The sequence below is a fragment of the Tupaia chinensis genome, unplaced genomic scaffold (genome assembly GCF_000334495.1).
Source record: "Tupaia chinensis unplaced genomic scaffold, TupChi_1.0 Scaffold000094_1, whole genome shotgun sequence".
NCBI lineage: Eukaryota > Metazoa > Chordata > Mammalia > Scandentia > Tupaiidae > Tupaia > Tupaia belangeri.
In genome coordinates, this window is record NW_006159556.1 from 4,104,860 (window position 1) to 4,123,509 (window position 18,650).

Genomic DNA, 18,650 nt, shown 5'->3' on the forward strand with positions numbered 1-18,650 from the left:
TTTATTCTTTTAAAAAATCATATCTTGGGGGTCTGTCTTAAAAAAAAAAAAAAGTATCTTAAAAATGATAGTCAAGGGCCAGTCAGTGCCATGGTAGTTAAGGCAGCTGGATCTCAGATGGCCAAACCAGGTTCATCTCCTGGTCCTGGTAAACTTGAAACACACTCTGGGTGCTTGTGCACGCATGCCCAAAGTCCTGAAAGGAGAGTGGAAGAGAAGGGATTGCAGAATGGTCATCTCCATTGGGAGATGAGCTCTTACTTTCTCTTTCTCTCTCTGTCTCTCTGGCAATTGCATGCACCCTATAGCAAACTTAAAAAAAAACTTTCTTTTTTATTATTTAATTTTATTTATTATTATTTTAAATATGCTATAGGGCTTGTGTGCTCACCAGGGACAGAGAGATAGAGAAAGAGAGAAGTGAGAATGCAAGCCAACATGTCTGGGACTTGAACAATGGTTGACTATGCTGGAGTCCAGCGCTTTCACCACGCCACCTGCTAGCCCCCCGTTCTTTCTTTTATGAGAGTGAGAGGACAAGCACCTTCAACAGTCTCATGCCACAATCCATCCCAATCCCTAGCCACCTGACATGTATAGGTCAACCAGGGAATTGAACCTGCAATCTTCCATGAGGATCCAGCATTGACAGAGCAGCACATTACCTACAATTGTGCTACCAAGCTGGCCTTCATTCCTCTGATAGTATCCTTCAAAGCACACTGAAAAGTTGATGAAATCAATTTATCAAACTTTTTATTTTGTTGCTTAATGTTTTTAAATGCTATTCTGCTGCTTCCAGATTTGTAAAGTTTGGGGGAGTCAAAAGTTACTGTACTTTCTGTAAGTTTGTCTGTTTTTTTTTTTTTTTTTTTCACATAAGATCTTAGCTTCTACTATACAGGCTAAGCTTCTACTATACAGGCTATGTGTCTCTGTGTGTGCTCCCCAAATCCTGAAAGAAGGGAGAGATGAAGAGTGTGACCATTCCCCATGTGGGGAGCTTTCTCAATTTCCTCTTCTCACTTCAGTGGGTGCACATGCCCTCTGGAAAAAAATACATAAAAATGGAAAGGTGAAAAAAATCATGCCTGGTGTTCATGTGTGTACATGTCCAAAATCCCAATAGGATGGAGAAATGGGGGGAAAGGGTCTGTGGTGTGACCACACCCCATTTTGGGGTGTTGTCTTCCACCCTCCTCCCCTCTGGCAGCTGAACATGCCCTCTGACAAATTAAAAATAAAACAAAAAATTGGAGGTATTGGTGTGAACACATTGTCTTTTAATATAAAAGATTATTGTAGGTGTACCCTTATAACCATATCATAACCAACATATAGAGTTGGCCCATAAACAATGTGGGGGTTAGGGACTTTCACTGTGCCTCCAAGCAGTCAAAAATTCACTATAACTTTTGACTCCCCCAAACTTTACAAATAGCTTACTGTTTTTTCAAGGAATGATTTATTAAATTTTTTTTTTTTGGAGAGATTTTCACTGTAGGGTGCGTGCGCTCGCCAGACAGACAGAGAGAGACATAGAGACAGAAAGCGAGAAATCACCCCCCAGGGGGGATGGTCACGCCGCAATCCCTTCTCCTCCATTCTCCTCTCGGGATCTTGGGCACGCACGCACACGCGCCCGGCGTGAGTTTTAAGCCACCGGGTCCGGGACACGAACCGCGGTCGACTACGTGGGAATCCAGCGACATAGCCATTACGCTAACTGCTGGTTCCCTGATTTATTAAATTTTACTATTATTTTTAATTCACCAGAGATAGACAGAGAGAGAGAGAGGGAAAGTGAGAAAGTAAGCTGCCAGGGACTCAAGCTGTGGACAGCCATGTAGGAGTCCAGTGCCTCAACCACCATGCCACCTGCTGGCCCCTTTTCTTTTCTTAAAGAACTTTTTTCCAGACTATTTCAGATGTTTATTTGATATTAAAAATGTAGTTAACTATCATAAAATACTTCTCTTAATCACAAAACGGTCATATATTAAGGATTTATACAATTGGGAGTAGGGGGTGGGGAGACAACTAAACTTTTTTATTTTGCCTGAGCAAGAAATCCTCTAAAAAGGCCTTCCAAAATCTTGAGCAGAAGTATCATATTTTGTAATGAAGTGCTTGAGCTCTTCAATGCACTGCTCACCCATTTCATGCAAATTCTGCCTCAATGCAAACTGTATAGGCTTATCTAATGACAGATCTTTCTCAATCAGCATTTTCACCACCATCCCAAAAGTTTCATACTCTTGTTGGTAAGCTTGTTCTATCTCTTTGGTTTTCAATGCTATTGCTTTAGACCGATTGGTTAGTTGACCATCTTCAAATAATTCTATGCCATCTGTTGCATTTGACTAGGTTCTTCTGGCTGACCAATGAATGATGGTGCTGGAGTTCCAGCCTCATACTCAGAAAGTTCAGGCAAGTTACTTTCATCTGACTTCTCTAGTTTTTCAGCAGCCCAGTTGCTTACAGCTACTGCAAGCTCCTTTTCAGTAAGCCTACTGGGTTTGCCTAACACCTCTGATGAAGGAACTGCTGAAGAACTTGAGGATGATATGTCCCTTGATGTTTTCAAAGACTCGACAGGTCTCTCTTCAGTTCTATGTTGTGGTTTGCCATGGTCTGTATGGCTGAACACATTTTCTGAGTCCAGGGGCTGTGGATCAGAAAATAAACATAAAAATAAACACACAAAAGCATACAAGTAAAAGAAAAACGGGGATCAGGTGGTCTTGACTTCTCTGATGGAGACAGCCATGACCCCTAGCCTGTCCAAGTTTATTATTTTAAAAGGCAGAAAGGGTGAGAAAGGGAAGTGGAATGCAAAGCCAATTGTTTTCAGATGTTAATCGCCTGAAGATGCTAAGACATCTGGTGCCATGTAGTTCTTTCTTATATCTTCTGGGGCCAGTTCTGTTAACACATGTCTTCCTTTAACCGATACTGCCTTACAGTTTTGGAACACAGAGGCAGCTAGCGTATTCACATGTTAATGGCATTCATTGTCTTCACATGGAACCACATTTCTGCATGTGTCTAAAGGTTACCATGTTTGCTCAGATTGGCCCTCTTTTTCTTTTTCTAATCTGAGTCTGTGGAGCTTGATGGCTGTTGCATGGAGCTCTCACCAGATGATTCTGCAGACTAGCAGGAAAATGAACATAAGTAAGATTATTGACACAATTCCCAAGAAATACTATAAGGAGTGGTGGAGAATCTTAAAAGGATTAGTGCCTTAGGGCCAGCAGTTAGCGTAATGGCTATGTTGCTGGACTCTCATGTAGCCGACTGTGGTTCAAGTGCTGGACCTAGTGGCTTAAAACTCACGCCGGGCATGTGTGTGTGCATGCCCAAGATCCCGGGAGGAGAATGGAGAAGGGATTGCAGCCTGGCCATCCACCTTGGGGCATGATTTCTCACTTTCTGTCTCTCTGTCTGGCAAGCACATGCGCCCTATAGCAAAAACCTCTCCAAAAATAAATAAATTAAAAAAAGGATTAGTGCCTTTAAGTTGATCTGAATATTAAAGGCTAAATCAGAAAGATCAAATGAAGGCAGAAAACTGTTTTGCAAATCTATTATCTGTTAATGAAGATTTTTCATATCTAAAGAAATATTGTCAGAAGGAACCAGCAGTTGGCATAATGGCTATGTCTCTGGATTCCCATGTAGTCGACCACAGTTCAAGTCCTGGACCCAGTGACTTAAGCTCATGCTGGGTGTATGTACATGTGTGCCCAAGATCCCAAGACAAGACTGGAGGAGAAGGGATTGCGTTGTGGCTATCCCCACGGGGGGGGATTTCTCACTGTGTCATTTCTGTCTCTCTCTCTGTCTCCCGGGTTGCATCCTATAGCAAAAACCTGTCCAAAAAAAAAAAAAAAAATCTAAATGGGTGCCCATCACATGAGAAGTATTATGGGCAAGAGCATTGACAAAAGTGGTGGCATGAGTTTGTTGACTTAAAGCAACCATCAACATTACTAGGGAGGCAATCAAAGTGATTATGATGAGAACTCCAAAAACGACTGCTCCCAAAAATGTTTTGGACCTAGATAATTGACTGTGAATTTCTTCAAGTCTTACATCATCATACCAAGGGCCAGAAGTTGTTATTGGCACTGTCACATATGAGGGATGGCATAACACTAATATATACTGGCCCAGATTGTAACTAGTTATGCAGTTCATAAGATTACAATTAGTGCAACCTATTTTTATTTTGTTATTCCACTTTGTGAAATTTAGGGTTCCAGTGATCATGGCATTAGGCTTTGGAAGACATGCCAGTAGTCCAAACGAGTAGGTGGGAACCTGTGCATCTGCAGTGGATAAAAATTGGAAATGATGAAGTGCCATAGCTATTTCCAAAGCTCTTTTTAATGGTGGCCATCAGGGTTGTTAAAATACTGGAAACAAATCCTCCTCCTATAATTGGGTGTTTCAAATACGACCAATCATAAAGTTGGATATTGTGAGAGGTAACCTTGACCAGTGAGTTATAGTAGCATGACATCCAGGGAGTTACAGTTCAGAACCAGGTCAGAATTGGAATGACAAAGCTGAGGGTGAAGTGAAAATATGGAAATACTAAAGAAAGAATCATTTTTGAAGGTGGTATGTTGCGGAAGAGACGTATACTGTGTGTGGGTCTCATTACAGAATTGCATATGGGCTCTTTTTGCCCCTCAAACAATCCACACACAAGAGTCTTGTGTGGAGGAAAGACAAATGGGTGAATTAGTAATAGCTGAATAGTTCAATTTTACTTGCTGATTGTTAAGGCCATCAGCGGGAATTCTCCTGAGCTGATGTGGATCATTTATGAATACTTTAGTTTCTGGATCCTTCTAAGTAACTGGATACAACATAGGAGGATTCAGAATATAGACCCAATTAGTCTTTTTTTTTTTTTCTTTAAAGAATTATTTTATTAAACTTTATTTTAATTTCACCAGAGAGGGACAGATTGTGTGTGTGAGAGGGGGAGAAAGAGAGAGGGAGGGAGAAAGTGAGAAAGCAAGCCGCCGGGTCCAGGACTCAAATCACGGTTGGCCATGTGGGAGTCCAGTGCCCTTACCCACCATGCCACCTGCTGGCACAAGCCCGGTAACTCTTAGTTTGATGTATACTGGGGAAAGACCCACCTGTGTGGTTATTATACTTATTATGGCCAGAAGTAAGAGGGGAGCTGTAACTTGTGCCCCCTGTTCTTTTACTGACTGTTTGGCTCTGTGAGTTAGACATTTAATTTGTCCCCATGTAGGGGGCTGAGCCTTTTGTGTTGATTTTGCGGTTCTCATTCTTTTTTTTCCCCTTTTTGGGTACTTTGTCCAGATTCAGGTCTTGCATCTTCTGAATCTCCTTCATCGGTTTGTCCTCGGAGTGTTCCATCATTCAGCGGTCTCATGAGTTGTGCCAGAATCCACACTGGCCTTGGTGATGATTCTGGAAAAATGCACACGTACCCTCAACCCCATGCTAACACTGGGTCAGAGCCTTTCCACTCTCCTAAACTAAGATCTTTCCATTTTGCACATTGAGGTTTAGCTTTTTCTATCCCTTGGTAGTGGATTTCTGCAGCTGTGAGGCCCTTTGAGGTGGAATTTAAAAAATATAAGTATATAAGGAAAGAGAAAGCTTTGAGTGAGGAGCTATAGGGATTATATCTCCTCCTTTTTCTTTTTCTAATTGCGTTTTAAAATGTTGGCTGGTTATTTCCAACCCGGATTGTTGGGGACTGTAAGGATGCCTGTCGTATGAAGAATATGAAAAGCGTCATAACACTGTTGGAAAGACTTGCCGGTATAAGCTGGGCCGTCATTGGTCTTCACATGCTGTGGTTTCCCCATCACTTGCCAGTGTAGCAAGCAATGTGTGATAACATGTCTGGCTGCTTCTCCTGTTGGAGGGGAAGCAAAAATGAAACCAGAATAGGTGTCAACAGTAATATGTATGTAACTCTGTCACCCAGATTGGACATAATGTGTGACATCCATCTGCCGAATGTGACTGGGGCCAGGCCCCTGGGGTGGACTCCCATAGGAAGAGAAGGAAGGAAAGGAACACAGTTTGGACAATTGTTAACAATGTCCCCTGCCTGTTGTCTAGTGGTAGAACACTGCACAAGGCAGCAGCACGTTGGTGGAAAGGGTAATGTGATGGCTGTGCCTGTGCTTCTGGAGTGTCTGAAACGACAGCCATGAGCTGTGTGTCAGCTCGGTGGCTGCCAAGTGTAGGAGCACCATGAAGGCTGGTATGAGCTCAAATGCGGCAAATGAAGAGGCCACTTTCGTCTACGTACTAAATCTTGGATTATAGAAAAAGCATGGAAAAGGCTTTTCTGTGAATTGTTTCCAAGAACAGCGGCTTCAGTTTTTTAAAGTAACAGATACTACATAAAGACTATCAGAATAAATGTTTAAAGGCGATGCTGAACATCTGTGTCACAGCTTCCACAGCACACACTTCTGCACACTGTGTGTGTGGAGCAAGGTGGGTTAGATATAACTTTTGTTTTGTTTTGTGCCCAATATCCCACGTGTCCATTGGTCGAACCATTAGTCAATACTACTATGGCCTTTGGAGTGGGCTTAGGCGAAACTACTTTAGGGAAAACAAAAGAACAGGCAAATTGTATGGCAGTATCGGAAGGATGATGATGACCAATCCGGCCAGGGAAATTAGCAAGAGCCACTTGCCCATCAAGATCCAGCTTCCACAGTGTGTGCTGGTGTTCTTTGGAGAAAGGAGCTGTGATAGATTGAGGATCTCGTCCTAGAGGTTGGATGGTGTGTGCTCGCCCTTTAATAATTGGTGTGGCTACTGCTCTGGGAAATGGAGGGAGCGACCGTGCAGGAGATGATTGAAGACATAACCACTCAAGGGCTCCCTGAGGTTGCCAAATGGCTCCAGGGGGTGTATGTGAGGTTGGAAAAATTAAGATGGCTTTAGGTAAGTCTTTGTTCACTTGTGACAGACAGGCATTCTGTATGGCTAATTCCACTAACTCAAGAGCTGCCCTACCTTCAGGGGCAAGCTGTCAAAGAAGTGGGGTGAGGATCTCCTTGTAAAATGTCAAAATGTGACTGCAGCTTTTTGAGGTTACAAAAAGAAAGCTAAGCCTTTTCATTATTAAACGCCCAAGTTTATCAAACAAATGAATGTTAAACAACTGTTTTCATTTGCACATTAATGTTTGAATCGTTTCTATTTTACTGCTGACTGGAAGAATATTCTGACTGTATATTTGTGTTTTGATTTTTTTTGGTTTTGTTTGCTTTTAGTTTCCCCTATCTCACCCATGTGTTTAAATATATTCTAAATGTAAAGAGCATATCTTAAGAGCAAAAATGTTTGAGGCTTTATGTGGATTGATCTACTCCAAAGAGTTTGTTGGTTTCTTTAAAATTATATTTTCTAAGAAGGCTACAATGTTTTTGCTGTTTACATCTCTCTGTTCCCTTCCCAAACCCTTAAGCGTTCATCAAAAACGGTATTTTATGTTCTCACCAAGACTGGTGGTGATGGGGAAATTAAAAACAGCACACTTGCACCCTCACAAAACTTAAGAGTGGCAACAAAAAGTATTAAAATACAATTCAACTTTAAAAAAAAAAATGTGACTGCAGTTGACCAGTGGTTAGCTTTAAACTGGGTTATTGCCAATGTATAGCTCCTAATAATTTTTGAAAATCATTTAATGTTTTTAGGGTGTCCAATTGAAGTGAAACCTTTTGAGGATGAATTTGTTAGAAATAATGTGTCCTAGGGCCGACAGGTGGCATGGTGGTTAAGGTGCTCGACTTTCACATGACTGACCATGGTTCTAGTCCTGGACCTGGAAGTTCGCTTTCTCTCTTTCCCCTTCTCTCTCTCTCTGGTCCAATTTAAGAAAAATAATAACAAATAATAATAACAACAAATAAAAATAAAGTAGTTAAAAGGAACCACTTCTTTTACCTTTTCAGGGGCTACAACTAGTCCCCATTATTGCAGCCTCAACTGAGTGTGAATAACTTTAATAACTCTTCCGGGTATGCAGATGCTAAAATAACGTCATCCATGTAATGAATAATGTAACAAGGATATTGCTGTTGTGTACCTTGTAAGGCTGCACTGACAAAATGTGGACCCAAGGTGGTGCTGTTGGCCATGCCCTGAGGTTAACACTTTCCCCTAGGCCCTCGCTTAAGGGCTCCCTATGGTTAGTGGAAGGTACAGAAAAGGCAAGACGTTAGCAATCTTAAGGATGTAAGAGAATAGTATAGAGATGATCTTTAAGATCTAATACAATTAAATGAAAAGTTGAGGGGGATAACACTGGGACTAGGAAGGCCAGGTTGTAATGGTCCCATTATTTGCCTGGTGGCATTAAGTATTCTCAGGTTCTGTAATAATCTCCATTTTCCTGATTTCTTTTGAATAACAAAAATAGAATTCCAAGGACTAAAGACGGGCTCAGGGTGTCCCAGTTTTAATTGTTCACACGCAAACAGCTTAGCTGCTTCAATTTTTCCCCAGTCAGGCTCCTCTGAAAGCCAATTTATTGGAACCGCAGTCCGAACAGTTTGGGGGATTTACCAAGGCCCCTATCTGAAATTTGTACTGGAATTTCCTACTCCTTTCCACTGATATGGGGGAGCATTGGCCTTGGGCTGTCTTTCCCCAGTCCTAAGAAGGTAAAAGGCCTCGATCAAATAGCAATTCTGTTGCAGGAAGGAAGGACTACATAGGTATAATCCCATTTTTATGAAGTATGTCTAGTCCCTATAGATTCAAAGGCACCTCAGAAAAAAAAAAGTTGAAACTGTCCTGTCCTGTATGACATGACCCTCCTGATCTGTCCAAGTAAGAATAGCAGAACTCTTTGTTGGTGAATTAACACATCCTATCCCTTCTAATGTGAAGTTAGTAAATTCGCAAGGCCAATTTTTGAGCCAATGCTTTCGGGTATAACGGAAACATCAGAGCCAGTGTCTAAAAGTCCCTGAAAATGTTCTCCCTTGTATGGTTAGAGTATGCATTAGCCAAGTTTCCGGAATAGCCTGAAGAAGATAGGCCTGGTCTGAGGACCCAAATCCTTGTTGTCCTCTGGGCTCTGTGGTTAGTATTTACCCTTGTGAGACGGTAAGCCATAGCACAAGCTGAGCTATATGGTAGGATTAAAGAAGCTAAATAATTTAAGGCAGAAGCTATAACCTTGAATTCCCTAGCATAGTCTGCATCTATTCCGCCAGGGGTTATTACTAATCCCTTTAATGACAACATTGCTTCTTCCTAAAATCAGTCCCACTGTGCCCTGTGGCAAAGGCCCATAAACACCAGTAGGAATCCTCTGTGGACCCATACTAGGTGCTAATACCCACCTGGAGGTGGCGCTGAGGTCCCATACTGCACTATCTGGGATTGCCCAATAGAGATCTCTGATTGTCTGTGGCCTGCCAGAAATCTCCGACTGGCTTGGCTGTCCTGTGTACTCGACTGGCTTGGCTGTCCTGTGTACTCTACTGTTTGATGGGACCAGAGCTGGCCCCAAGTCCCATTTCCTGGGTGGCCTAGTGACCTCCCATCGGTATCTGATTGGGGTCCACATTCACTGGTCTAACGCCTTCCTCTTTGGTGTCTAGGACACGTCCTGGGAGCCTGCATAGGTGCTGGTATCGGACTCTTTGGTGCTCTAGCAGCATACCACCTCAATTGTTTTGGGTATCTATTGTCACGTGCCATATGTCCTGGTCTGCCACCATTTAAACGATTACCCTTTGACTTCTTTTGCATTACTTCCTTTATGCAGCTGCTGGAGCCATACCTTGAATTTACAGTTCCCCAATGTCTTGGCAAAGTCTAATATAGCCAGCCACTGCCCCTTTTCTTCTGTATGGAGTAATAGCTGCTTTGCCAGAGGCATTAGCATTTTCAAGGGCCAGTTGTTTCAGCAAAATTTGTCCCACCTCCTGACCAGAGACCAGTCGTTAGATGGCTTATATCAAGCAGGAAATAAAACCTTGATATGACTCACTAGGTTCATGTCGAACATTTAGAAAACCGCCTGTCCCTCGATCCTGACCAGAAAGCCTTTTCCAGCATCTCAAACATATAATGTTAATCTGCTGGCATGCCTGCAGTGTATATCCGATTCCAATTTGTGTACCAGTATCAGCCCGCTCCCCCACCCCTCCCAGTCAACGTTTCAAATGTGATAAGTATTCCATGTTGTTGATTCCTAGTGGCCTGCTCTTGGGCTTCCTCAGACCAATCCAACTTCTACAAAAAATGATCTCCCGACAAGCATGCCTTATCTGACACTTGCCAATCCTTAGGGTTAAGTGCAGATTGAATAGCCGTCTCCAGTACCGCCATTGTATATGGCGCCAGGGACCATACTACCTACAAGCCGTTTTTAATTCTTTTCTCCCAGAGCTTTAAAGGAATTCGGCTCATGCTGATACTGAGTTTGTCCCAGGTTGTCAGGAACGGGAGCCTCTATAACCGGACATAATCTAAATCCCAGAATGTCCTCCCCTCTATCTGCCGTGCAGTGCAGCAGAGGCAGCGGTCTCTGGAAGGGGTTTAAAGCGGAGGACGGTTTTCTTCTCCTCGCCCTTTTTTAAGGCAGAAGCTATAACCTTGAATTCCCTAGCATAGTCTGCATCTATTCCGCCAGGGGTTATTACTAATCCCTTTAATGACAACATTGCTTCTTCCTAAAATCAGTCCCACTGTGCCCTGTGGCAAAGGCCCATAAACACCAGTAGGAATCCTCTGTGGACCCATACTAGGTGCTAATACCCACCTGGAGGTGGCGCTGAGGTCCCATACTGCACTATCTGGGATTGCCCAATAGAGATCTCTGATTGTCTGTGGCCTGCCAGAAATCTCCGACTGGCTTGGCTGTCCTGTGTACTCGACTGGCTTGGCTGTCCTGTGTACTCTACTGTTTGATGGGACCAGAGCTGGCCCCAAGTCCCATTTCCTGGGTGGCCTAGTGACCTCCCATCGGTATCTGATTGGGGTCCACATTCACTGGTCTAACGCCTTCCTCTTTGGTGTCTAGGACACGTCCTGGGAGCCTGCATAGGTGCTGGTATCGGACTCTTTGGTGCTCTAGCAGCATACCACCTCAATTGTTTTGGGTATCTATTGTCACGTGCCATATGTCCTGGTCTGCCACCATTTAAACGATTACCCTTTGACTTCTTTTGCATTACTTCCTTTATGCAGCTGCTGGAGCCATACCTTGAATTTACAGTTCCCCAATGTCTTGGCAAAGTCTAATATAGCCAGCCACTGCCCCTTTTCTTCTGTATGGAGTAATAGCTGCTTTGCCAGAGGCATTAGCATTTTCAAGGGCCAGTTGTTTCAGCAAAATTTGTCCCACCTCCTGACCAGAGACCAGTCGTTAGATGGCTTATATCAAGCAGGAAATAAAACCTTGATATGACTCACTAGGTTCATGTCGAACATTTAGAAAACCGCCTGTCCCTCGATCCTGACCAGAAAGCCTTTTCCAGCATCTCAAACATATAATGTTAATCTGCTGGCATGCCTGCAGTGTATATCCGATTCCAATTTGTGTACCAGTATCAGCCCGCTCCCCCACCCCTCCCAGTCAACGTTTCAAATGTGATAAGTATTCCATGTTGTTGATTCCTAGTGGCCTGCTCTTGGGCTTCCTCAGACCAATCCAACTTCTACAAAAAATGATCTCCCGACAAGCATGCCTTATCTGACACTTGCCAATCCTTAGGGTTAAGTGCAGATTGAATAGCCGTCTCCAGTACCGCCATTGTATATGGCGCCAGGGACCATACTACCTACAAGCCGTTTTTAATTCTTTTCTCCCAGAGCTTTAAAGGAATTCGGCTCATGCTGATACTGAGTTTGTCCCAGGTTGTCAGGAACGGGAGCCTCTATAACCGGACATAATCTAAATCCCAGAATGTCCTCCCCTCTATCTGCCGTGCAGTGCAGCAGAGGCAGCGGTCTCTGGAAGGGGTTTAAAGCGGAGGACGGTTTTCTTCTCCTCGCCCTTTGATATGCAAGCAGGTTTTGACTGGGAAGCAGCCGGGTCGCAGCGGGGGAGCACTCGGCCAAGACAGTGGCTCCGTTCTCCTCCCCACTCTGCGGCTGCTTTGGAACCTACAGTCTTAGATCTGCCTAATTCTAGGAGGAGACTCCTACAGTCTTAGATCTGCCTAATTCTAGGAGACAGTCTCTTCATTTTCAGGCCCTACCTCTTTGTCCTAGTCTTTAGTTAAAGACTCTCACTTCTTAGGTAGGAGGGAGGGATACCCCCCAGGGTGTTTTGTAGTCGAGTTACCAAGCCAGTTCTGGGTTTTTCTGGCGGGTTTTGTCTCAAGCACTCCTTAATTAAATTCCACAGGGAGAAGGCAAAAACAGGAATCTGGTCAGGATCCTCTGTTGTCTATCTTCCCTGATCTGTTCTCTGACCTTGTCTCAGGTCTCCTCATTAACTGTTCCCTACTCCAGGAACTGGGGCATGCTTTCTGCACAAAATTCAGGAAACGTTGTAACTGCTCGATACTAACTTCACCACTCTGAGCTTTTAACGTCTGAAACAACATTTGGACATACACATCTCTCTTCAGACAGTTGCGTCCCCATCTTTTACACCCAATACTAATCGAATCCACTCCTTCTCTTACCTTATTAGTTTCTTACTCTATTACTCCTTACTTTATTTATTCTTCATTTTACACGGTCTGTTCCTTACCTTATTCTATTGTCTCCAGCCGGATTCAAGGGGTTTCCACTCGCCTGACTGTAATTTCTTTGTATCAGGTCTCAGTTCGTCACGTGCTGTGGCCTGCACGGCTAAGTGAATGGATGCCTGAGTGTGTGTGTGGAGGTGAGGATTAGAGAATAAATGTAAAAATAAACACACAAAGACAAATAAGGGGAGAAAAGTGGGGCTGGGCGGCCTCGACTTCTCGGATGGAGGCAGCTGCGAGTCCGAGCCAATTCCAAGTTTACTCTTTAAATGGGCAGTAAAGGGGGGGCAGGGGAAGTGGAATGCAAAGCCAGTTCTTTTCTAATGCTAATGACTGAAGTTGCGAAGACACCTGGCAGCTTGTAGTTCTACCTAAATTAAATCTTTTTGGGCCTTTTCTGATCAGTGGCTTCCTTTCACAGATACTGCCTAGCAGTTTTGGAACATGGATGCAGCTAGCGTGTTCATATGTTAATGGCGTCCGTTGCCCATGGAACCGCGTGTCTGCATGTGTCTAAAGGTCACCATCTTTGCTCAGATTGGCTGCTCTCTTGATGGAAAGAGGGTGTTTTGTTTCTTTCAGGAGAGTAGCTTCTGCTACTGAAGCTGGATCCAGATCTGCTGTGTGGAAGGTCCTTTCTGCCAACAGATGATTCTCTGAAAAAAGGAGTGTCTCTTGTGAAGAGACCGGACTCTCACATAATGGGAAGAGTAGAAACTTTCTTCCAAAGCCATCTTTCGCTTCTCTGTATTCTGGCTATCGGTTTGTAGAATGATCACCTCTTGTCCATCTAGACCCAGAATCATCTCCTCTGTGAGGTGGACCACTTCGATGAGAACAATTACGGCCCCGGTCCTATTCGCGGTAGTCAGCATGGCTGTGATATCTAATGCACTTCCTTCACCAGGCCTGTCTAGTAGTCACTGTTTCTTTGGCATGATAGTAACTACACTACGGTAGCCAGGTAGCCAGCACTGGGGTGACTTCGAGCAGGGACTGGTTCTCTTGGAACTCCTTCATGTTTTTATCATCCCTCAGACCACATTTCATCTTTTCATTAGCCATTGAGTCCTTTCAGGAATGAACTTTAATGTTTTCAGCAATCTCCTAATTGTTCACAGAGCTTTTGTGAAGTGCCTCACTAGTAGACTGCAGAAATAAGACCATGTTTCCATGTTTCTAGTTGTAATTTTCTGATCTAGTTGTAATTTTCTACCAACTTTGGGCTGCTGGGAGATCCTGTAAAAGTTGTTTTCTGCTTGCCTGGGTGATCTTCAAGAATTATTTTTTAAATCTTATTCATTTATTTATTTTTAATGTGACCAGAGAGAGGCAGAGGGAAAGTAAAAAAGCAAACCGCCAGGCATGGGACTTGAACCTCAGTCAGCCATATGGGAGTCCAGCAACTTACCCACCACACCACCCTGGGGGAATGGTCATGCTGTAATCCCTTCTCCACTCTCCCCTTAAGTCTTTGGACACACATGCACATGTGCCCAGCATGATTTTTTTTCTTTTTTTAAAGAGCTATTTTATTGGAGCTGGCAGGTTTAGTAAGTTATTTTATTTAACTTAATTAATTAATTTTAATTTGACCAGAGAGGGACATAACGAGAGAGAGAGAGGACAAGGAAACAACTCCGACAGGTCAGGGACTTGAACTGCGGTTGGGAGACCAGCGGCCCCAATCACCACATTGCCTGCTGGCCCCACCCAGCATGATTCTCAAGCCACTATGTCTGGGACTCACTGTGGTCAGCCATGTGGGAATCTAGAGCCTTAACCACCACAATATCTGCTGGCCCCAGTTTTTATCTCTTAATCCTGTTACTACCAAATGAACACCTGAGTTTTGGGGGGTACTTTCAAAATCATAGCAGCAGGCACTGACTTTGGGGAGGTGTACAAATTCCAGGAAGGCAGAAAGGGGAAGAATTAACAATGAAAATCCAGGGGCTTTGATTCAGGGACCAACCTGTGCTTCAGGCCAAGAGAGCATTTGAGCGTGCTCTGGATTTCCAGCTAACTGACTTACGGGTGACAGCTCCCTTCACATCATTAGCCTCCGCTCTTGTTTGTACAATGGGCTGGCATAGGAATAGAAGGAGACAGTAGAAGTGTAATGTCTGGAGCTGGCAGGTGGTGTGGTGGTTAAGGGTGCTGGATTCCCATATGGCTGACTGTGGTTCAAGTCCCAGACCTGGCTGCTTGCTTTCCCACTTTTCCTTCCTCTCTCTCTCATTCTGGTCAAATGAAGATAATAATAAATAAAGTGCTAAATGAAAAAAAAAATTAAAGAAAGAAGAGGCATAATGGCTGGGATCAGCAGATGGCATAATGGTTATACCACTGGACTTCCATGTAGTCAACTGCAGTTCAAGTCATAGACCCAGCTACTTAAAACTCACCCTGGGCGTGTGTGCATGCTGCCCAAAACCCCAAGAGGAGAACAAAGAAGGAACTTTAGTGTGGCCATTCCCTCTGGGTGGTGATTGCTCGCTTTCTGTCTGTCTGTCTCTGTCTCTTCACCAAATACACGCACCCTAGTGCAAAACTCTCTCTCTAATAAGAAAGTATAATGTCTGCTGTGTTGTGAGCACTCAGTACCCTCCTTGAGAACACTGGGAAGGCATATGTAGTTGCAAAAATAAAAAAGAGGGGCCAGTAGGTAACGTGTTGGTTAAGGTGCTGGCCTCCCACATGACTGACTGCAGTTCAAGCCCCTGACCTGCCGGCTTGAGACTCACACTGGGTACATGTGTGTGTATGCCTAAGATTACAAAAAGAGAATGAAGGAGAAGGGATTGTGGTGTGGCCATTTCCCCTGGGGTGGTGGGGTGGTGGTGTGATTTCTCACTTTCCCTATCACTGTCTTTCTCCAGCAAGTGCACATGACCTATGTCAAAAATCCAAAGGAAAAAAAAAAATCAAAGAAATAAACAAAATGAAGAAAATCCTCTGAAAGCTTCCTGAAATCTCCATCTGACTTCTGAGGACCAGGCAAGGACTTGGTAGCGTTCCAGGGGCTTTCCAGTCGCATATACCAGTCACAAAATTAATAAGGAGCCCTTTTATGTTAATTAAGTCTATTAATACCATTCGGGGTAGGAGATCTGACCTGTGCTGGATATTCCCAAGAGTGGGAGTGTAGGGTGGGATGAGAGGAATTATGCCAATCTGATCTTATTCCATAAGAACGAACTGGGGAATTCCTATGAGAAGACGCTGCCACCAGGCTCTCACGGCTGTTCGAACCAGTTTCTGAGGTCTCCTCCCACCCTCCAATGGTGCTTTGGCCCAGTCAGCAAGCCTCCTGCCTCAGCTTCCCCTCAGCTGTCTGCCTCTGCACCTCCGGGGCCGCTCCTTGTGCCAGTCCTCAATTCTGACTGGATTCATTGACATAGAACTTGCTAACTGGCCTTCCTGTCCCTGAATTTCATGGATAGCCTAATCCATTCTCCACCCTGCCATGGAGCGATTTTCTTGTCTTTTTCTCTCTCTGTCTATTTTTAAAAAGATTTTTGCCATCGTGCACGTGTACTTGCTGGAGAGAGACAGTGAGAGGGGAAGTGAGAAATCACCCCCAAAGGGGGCTAGCCATGCGGCAATCCCTTCTTCATTCTCCTCCTGGGACCTTGGATACTCTCACACACGCAGTCAGTATGATCCCCAAGCCTTCAGGTCTGGGACTTGAACTGCAATGGGCCACGTGGGAGTCCAGTACCTTAACCACTGGCCCCTTCTTTTCTTTTTAAATTTGCTATAGGACACGTGTGCTTGGCAGAGAGAGACAAAGAGACAGTGGGAAAGTGAGAAATCACCCCTTAGGGGGGTTTACCATGCCACAATCCCTTCTCCTCCATTCTCCTCTTGGGATTTTGAGCATGCACTCATATGTGCCTGGCATGTTTTTCAATCTGCCAGGTCCAGTTATTGAACTGCAGAGTTGACCATGCAGGATCCAGCTGCCCCCCCACCACACCACTGGCTGACCCCAATTTTCTTGTGTGCAAGCTGGCTATAAATCTGGCTATATCATACTCACTCCTCAAATCCTATTTCTTCCAGAATTTTGCACCTCTTAGATGGCATATTTTTTTTAAAAGAGTTACTTTATTTAACTTTTAATTTATTTACTTGTTTGTAATTTGACCAGAGAGGGACAAAGAGAGAGCGAGAGAGAGAGAAAGTAAACAAGCTGCCAGATCCGGGATTCTAACCACTGTCAGCTGTGTGGGAGTCCAGCACCCTTAACCAACATACCACCTGCTGGCCCCATCTCTCTCTTTCTCTTAAGAGAAAGCTCATACACTCTCTGATAATTAAAAAAAAAAAGTAAAAATGGGACCAGCAGGTGGTGTAGTGGTTCCATCTCTGGGCTCTCATGTAGTTGACCACAGTTCGAGTCCCGGACTGGGCAGTTTGAAACTCATGCTCATGATCCCAAGAGGAGAATGGAGGAGAAGGGTTTGCAGTGTGGCCATCCCCCCTGGAGGGTGATTTCTCACTTTCTGTCTCTGTGTTTCTCCAGCGAACCCACATGCCCTATAGCAAAAATCTCTCTCTAGGGCCAGCAAGTGGCATGGTGGTTAAGAATGCTGGACTCCTGGGCGTGGTGGCATCTGCCCTATGGCAAGAATGCTGGACACCCACATGGCCGACTGTGGTTTGAGTCCTGTACTGGGTGGCTTACTTTCTCACTTTCTCTCTCTCTCCGTCCCTCCCTGGTCAAATTAAAAAATAAAGTTTAAATAAAATAATAAAGTTTATTATAACTTAAATAAAATTACATAAAATATTTCTTTTAAAAAAATCCACAAAGTTCTCTTTCTAAAAAAAAAAGACAAAACAGGGTAAAATGAAAATGAAAGGCAAAGTACACTCCTGAGAGGTAGGCTGGCTATGGGTGGGTACCAGCCTGGAGGTCTCTGCATTGTTTTTTTTGTTTTTTTTTTTTTAAAGTTTTGCTACAGGGCATGTGCACTTGCAGGAGAGAGAGAGAGAGTGAGAAAGCACCCCCTCCCCTCAGATGGGATGAGCACACCACAAACCCTTCTCCTCAGTTCTCCTCTTGGGATTTTGGGCGCACACACACACACACACACACACACACACACACACAGCATTTTTCAAGCATCTGGGTCCAGGACTTGAACCATGCCATGTCAGCCATGCGGGATCCAGCGACCTTAACCATCACACCACCTGGCTGACCCTACATTTTGTGCTTTTATATCCCAGTTCCTCCCCTTTCATTTCAATACATGCCTAAATGAGACTTGTTAAATAATATGATTTCCCACGAGTCATGTGAGTAATGTATTAAAGAAGTAAAGGTTACTTGAGGGCAACCAATCTGAACACTGAGCATGCTCTAAGTTATGTAAGATCCCTTGAAGCCCACCCACTTACCTTTTTTTAAAATTTTATTTATTCACTCATTTATTTTTTAATTTGACCAGAGAGAGACAGAGAGATAGAAAGCAAGAAAGAAAGCAAGAAAGCAAAGAAAGAAAGCAAGCCACCAGGCCCAGGACTCAAACCATGGTCGGCCATGTGGGCGTGTCTAGTGCCTTAACCACCACGCCACCTGCTGGTCTCCCCACCCACTTATTTTGATTAGTAAGATGTTCCCAGCCACAAAGGGGAGATGTGGGGCATGGCCTCATGGGTGGTCCCATGGGCTGGCCAACAGACCTCCAGAGCCCACTCTACCTGCTCATTTCTGTCTATCTACCTGCCCTGACAGCATGGCACCCAAGACAGTTCATTTTTTTCTTTCTTTTTTTTTTCTTTCTTGAAAGGTTTATTGCTTTAGGGTTCGTGGACTTGCCAGAGAGAGTGAGAGACAGAGACGGTGGGAGGGAAAATGAGAAATGAACCCCTAGGGGAATGGCCACACTG

At 44.1% G+C, this 18,650-nt stretch overlaps 1 pseudogene; it reads right to left on the reverse strand.

Moving 5' to 3' along the window:
• Nucleotides 1-2,026: 2,026 nt before the first annotated feature.
• Nucleotides 2,027-14,988, reverse strand: LOC102494976 (periphilin-1-like; annotated as a pseudogene).
• Between the last annotated feature and the right edge of the window lie 3,662 nt (nucleotides 14,989-18,650).